At 43.9% G+C, this 6041-nt stretch overlaps 1 long non-coding RNA gene across 1 annotated transcript; it reads left to right on the forward strand.

The window, feature by feature from the left end:
- The first annotated feature begins 318 nt into the window (after nt 1-318).
- On the forward strand, nt 319-5646 carry LOC129646919 (uncharacterized). The gene is made up of 2 exons (XR_008712216.1): nt 319-669; nt 3208-5646. It is a non-coding gene; the product is annotated as an uncharacterized LOC129646919 (long non-coding RNA).
- The last annotated feature ends 395 nt before the right edge of the window (nt 5647-6041 follow it).

The raw sequence follows: 6041 nt of genomic DNA on the forward strand, positions 1-6041 counted from the left end.
CGCGTGCGCGGGAGGCCGCGGGCTCCGTTCGTTTCTTTTCCACGTGACTCGGCGTTAGCGGGACACGTGTCTCCTCCCTCTTGTGGCCAAGCGCACGGAGGGGGCGGGGGCTGTGGAATGTCTTTGTCTGCGCGCGAGCCCGCGGAGTGTGGGGCGGGAGACCTGTTACTCGTGGGGCCACGCCTCCAACGGCTGAGCTGTGGTGGTGGTGGTAGTGGTGGTGGTAGGGGTTGCCTGTACTCAGTCGGGTGGGTCAGGGGTGGGGTGGGGAGTGGGGTGGTTACTGAAGAATGAAAGGAGACCCTCCCGGGGGATGCGGGAGGGCAAGGAGAGAGAACTGGGGCTGACTGGGCAGAAGGAGACGAGGGTGAGAGGCACAAGGGAGATTAGAGTGGAGAAGGAACGACTAAGGGAGAGTCTGACGTAGGGTTGAGGGGTGGAGATGCGGCCAGACTTGGAGGGGGCCATTGAGGAAGGACTGGTCAGTGGAAAGACTGAAGGCTATTGGAGGAGTTAAACTAAGAGGGAGGGTTCAGATCGGAGACCTGATACCCAGCCAGGAAAAGGGCCCCAGACCGAAGCAGGGAATCGGAGAAACCGTGTCCTGTCGTTTCCAGTGTAGTAGGTTCTTAGACATATCCGTTGTTGATCAGAGAAGTCGTCTGAAAGGTGAAGCATTTTAACTTTCTGCATATAGTACTGCTTTCTGCAGATTGTGTTTCTTTCACAAAAAAAGTGGGGTAGAGGCCAGCTCTTTAATCTGTGATGGTTGCATCATTCGGGTGGCTGCTTCTGCTGATGTGAGTGCTAATCCTCCTGCTGTAAATCATCTTTCCATACTTTCTCAAAGAGATAGACCCTTAGCACAGCTCTCAAGGCCAAGGTATTATAGTGGACAGTCTCCCACAGCGTACTCCTTATCCTGGGGTGCTATATGCAGATGAAGGCTAGGTCTTTACTTTCCATAAACTCTAACACTTGGTACCTTCTCTAACCCTTCCCCCCACAGATTTTTTTTTTTTTTTTTTTTTTTGCTTCCCTCATTCGAAGCATTTGCTCTCATCCCTTTTCCTTCTCGATCTGTTGCCCTAATAAGCCCACGCTTTCCAAAAGCATTTCTGGAAATTGTCTTCTGGGTGCCTAAAAACTGCTGATTTTTAGATTTGAAACGTAGAAGCCTTCAGCTTAGGGAACATTAGGGCTTGGCTGCCTTCTTGGGGGTAGGGAGATAAATCACCAGCAGGAATGAGAACAAAACACAAATCTCCATAAATTATCACACTTGTATCTCCAGTGTCTAGGCAGTACATTACTTTGAGGTCACGTAGATAGTTTATAATCAAGGAGGAGGAAAAAAGAAAGGAATGTTTTTGGATAATTGTAATGAAGAATGTAATGTGACAAATGCCCAAAGATAAGTAAATATTAGGTGGGATTAGAGTTCAAAGTGGAAGTTAGATTTCAGCCAGGGGAGAATGAATTCCAAGCAAAGGAAAGTGTGAATACATGAGCAGAGATGAGATTGTCACAGATGTGTTTAAGGTATGGGAGTAATCCATTTGTGGACTGTGAAAAAATAGGTGAGTTGAGAGAGCAAGTGTATGGAGGAGGGGAAAGGGGGTGAAGATTTATAGCTCCCTTGCGATTAATTTCTGCTCTTGTCCTTGAAATTCCTGCCTGGGTGGTGGTGTTACAAATGTCTAAAGTGTCCTTGCTCTGTAATGAGATGCTCAGCTGGAGGTACCTTGAGCTGAGGCTAATAAAACTTTGATAAAGAAGTGTCTGAGAAGGCGCTGGGTAGTGGTATCTGTGGGTTTCTAGACTAGACTCAACATTCTGGGAGGCTGTCAGACCTTTACTTACTTTGTCGAAAGGTAGGGTTGAAAAGAAGTTTGAACCTTCCTAGCGAGATACAAAAGCGGTTATCTCCGAGGTGATATGTTGTGACCCTGCAGTGTGTTCACCAAGTAGGCGAAGCAACAGCCTTCTGTTTGGGGGTGGGGGTGGGGTTTTCCCTGCGGTCAGGGAAGAGTAATTCCTGTCCTGAAAGACTGGAGGTCTGGATTTCATTTTGTGTGGACCACGATATACTGTGCCCCACCTTCACCTGAAGGTATTAACAGCATGGCCTTGTGAAGAAACTGACTTTGGAGTAAGGCAGACAAATTCAAAGCCAGCTATGCCTTGTTCTTGCTGTATACCATTAGTAAAACTATAACCTGTCTGAGCCTTAGTTTCTTCCTCTCTAAAGTTGAGTTGATGACATCTACCTTGCAGAGTTGTTGTGAACATTAACAAATAACAGTGTAAACCTCCTGGGTTTATAAGCAGAATCAGGATAGTTGTTATTCCATTTAGTGCCTAGTGAAGATTTTTGGGTGTTTCCTGTTAGCTGTGGATCTGAAAGGCCTGTTCTCTAATCTGTCTCATTTTCACTGACTGTAGCCAGACTTTGTTTTGGAGGTGGGAGAGAGAAGTTTCTTCTACCCTGTTTCCTCCCTGCATTCAGTTTCTATGGTGTAGGATGCAAGATTAATTGAGAGCATTGTGATTCAGATGGAGTTAGGTCCCAATCTGGCTTACCTGCTGGATGATTGAGCGCATTACTTAAACTTACTCAGCCTTGCTTTCTCCTCTTTGATAAACAAGGGGTCATAACAATACCTACCTAGGGGCTGTTAGGATTAAACAGATAGTGTTTGTAAAGCATTCAGCATGGGAACTGGCAATTAGTAGGTGCTTGATAAGCGTTAGTGGCCATTGTTATTATTTTACTGAGTACCTTATTGCTTGTTTTCACTTTCATGTGAGTCCCTAACAGAGGGGCTGGAAGGACTTTTTTTTTTTTTTTTTGCACGTAGCTGCTTGACTTGTGCTTGATCCATGAATGGAGGATCTGCAGGCTCCGTCTGCCTTCCCTGCTTTGCGGTCAGTTCCCAAGAGTTGAAGGGCTCCAGCCTGGAGCTCTCCAGCTCTCCCTGGGCCGGAGGGTTTCTCGTCTATCCATCTGTTTAAGCTTAAACATCTATGGTGCCAAATATGTGGAGGATATGGAAGGAGAAAGGGAGACCAAAATTCAATATTTAAAATTTTTCAAAGATTTAAAAATTTTTTAATTAGAGTATATTTGATTTGCAATGTTGTGTTAGTCTTGGGCACACAGTAAAATGAATCCATTATGCACATACATTATCCATTCTCTTTCAGATTCTTCTCCCATATAGGCCACCTACAGAATATGGAGTATGGAGTAGAGTTCCTTGTGCTATATAGTAGGTCCTTAAGACTCTACACATGGACATCACCAGATGGTCAACAGCGAAATCACATTGATTATATTCTTTGCAGCCAAAGATAGAGAAGCTCTATACAGTCAGCAAAAACAAGACTGGGAGCTGACTGTGGCTCAGATCATGAACTCTTTATTGCCAAATTCAGACTTAAATTGAAGAAAGTAGGGAAAACCACTAGACCATTCAGGCATAACCTAAATCAAATTCCTTATGATTCTACAGTGGAAGTAAGAAATAGATTTAAGGGCCTAGATCTGATAGAGTGCCTGATGAACTATGGATGGAGGTTCACGACATTTTACAGGAGACAGGGATCAAGACCATCCCATGGAAAAGAAATGCAAAAAAGCAAAATGGCTGTCTGGGGAGGCCTTACAAATAGCTGTGAAAAGAAGAGAAGCGAAAAGCAAAGGAGAAAAGGAAAGATAGAAGCATCTGAATGCAGAGTTCCAAAGAATAGCAAGAAGAGATAAGAAAGCCTTCCTCAGTGATCAATGCAAAGAAATAGAGGAAAACAACAGAACGGGAAAGACTAGAGATCTCTTCAAGAAAATTGGAGATACCAAGGGAACGTTTCATGCAAAGATGGGCTCGATAAAGGACAGAAATGGTATGGACCTAACAGAAGCAGAAGATATTAAAAAGAGGTGGCAAGGATACACAGAAGAACTGTACAAAAAAGATCTTCACGACCAAGATAATCACGGTGGTGTGATCACTCACCTAGAGCCAGACATCCTGGAATGTGAAGTCAAGCTGGCCTTAGAAAGCATCACTATGAACAAAGCTAGTGGAGGTGATGGAATTCCAGTGGAGCTATTTCAAATCCTGGAAGATGATGCTGTGAAAGTGCTGCACTCAATATGCCAGCAAATTTGGAAAACTCAGCAGTGGCCACGGGACTGGAAAAGGTCAGTTTTCATTCCAAAGAAATGCCTAAAGAAAGGCAATGCCAAAGAATGGTCAAACTACCACACAATTGCACTCATCTCACACACTAGTAAAGTAATGCTCAAAATTCTCCAAGCCAGGCTTCAGCAGTATGTGAACCCTGAACTTCCAGATGCTCAAGCTGGTTTTAGAAAAGGCAGAGGAACCAAAGATCAAATTGCCAACATCTTCTGAATCATGGAAAAAGCAAGAGAGTTCCAGAAAAACATCTATTTCTGTTTTATTGACTATGCCAAAGCCTTTGACTGTGTGGATCACAATAAACTGTGGAAAATTCTGAAAGAGATGGGAATACCAGACCACCTGACCTGCCTCTTGAGAAACCTATACGCAGGTCAGGAAGCAACAGTTAGAACTGGACGTGGAACAACAGACTGGTTCCAAATAGGAAAAGGGTATGTCAAGGCTGTATATTGTCACCCTGCTTATTTAACTTATGTGCAGAGTACACTATGAGAAACGCTGGGCTGGAAGAAGCACGAGCTGGAATCAAGATTGCCGGGAGAAATATCAATAACCTCAGATATGCAGATGACACCACCCTTATGGCAGAAAGTAAAGAACTAAAGAGCCTCTTGATGAAAGTGAAAGTGGAGAGTGAAAAAGTTGGCTTAAAGCTCAACATTCAGAAAACTAAGATCATGGCATCCAGTCCATCACTTCATGGGAAATAGATGGGGAAACAGTGCAAACAGTGTCAGACTTTATTTTTTTGGGCTCCAAAATCACTGCAGATGGTGACTGCAGCCATGAAATTAAAAGACACTCCTTGGAAGGAAAGTTATGACCAACCTAGATAGCATATTGAAAAGCAGAGACATTACTTTGCCAACAAAGGTCCGTCTAGTCAAGGCTATGGTTTTTCCAGTGGTCATGTATGGATGTGAGAGTTGGACTGTGAAGAAAGCTGAGTGCTGAAGAATTGATGCTTTTGAACTGTGGTGTTGGAGAAGACTCTTGAGAGCCCCTTGGACTGCAAGGAGATCCAACCAGTCCATTCTGAAGGAGATCAGCCCTGGGATTTCTTTGGAAGGAATGATGCTAAAGCTGAAACTCCAGTACTTTGGCCACCTCATGTGAAGAGTTGACTCATTGGAAAAGACTCTGATGCTGGGAGGGATTGGGGGCAGGAGGAGAAGGGGACGACAGAGGATGAGATGGCTGGATGGCATCACTGACTCGATGGAGGTGAGTCTGAGTGAACTCTGGGAGTTGGTGATGGACAGGGAGGCCTGGTGTGCTGTGATTCATGGGGTTGCAAAGAGTCAGACACAACTGAGCGACTGAACTGAACTGATTATCTATTTTGTGTTTAGTAGTGTGTATATGTCAATTCCAATCTTCCAATTTATGCCTCCCCTGCCTATGATTTTTTAATTATTATAAATCTATGCTTTGATTATTTAGCATCTCTGTGCTTCCTTTTTTCTTTTATACAATGGGGTTAAACTACACCTGCGACTTCCCTGGTGGTCCAACGGTTAGATTATGTGTTTCTGCTGCAGGAGGCATGGGTTTGGTTCCTAGTGGGGAGCTAAGATCCCACATACCTTGTGGTGCAGCCAAAAACAAAAGGGCAAACAAAGAAAAAAAATACCCCTACTACCTACTTCATAGGGCTGGTTGAGGACTCAAAGAGCACATTTATTCAAAGAGTAATGCCCAGAAGATTACAAATGTTAAATAAATAGCACATTTTATTATAAAAATAATATGCTTCTAGTTTTAAGGAAAATCTAACCATAAGAAAGGAAGAAAGTGATAAGTAAAATTCCCCTTAAAACCTGGCCCATTCAC

The sequence above is a fragment of the Bubalus kerabau genome, chromosome 3 (assembly GCF_029407905.1).
Source record: "Bubalus kerabau isolate K-KA32 ecotype Philippines breed swamp buffalo chromosome 3, PCC_UOA_SB_1v2, whole genome shotgun sequence".
Lineage (NCBI taxonomy): Eukaryota > Metazoa > Chordata > Mammalia > Artiodactyla > Bovidae > Bubalus > Bubalus kerabau.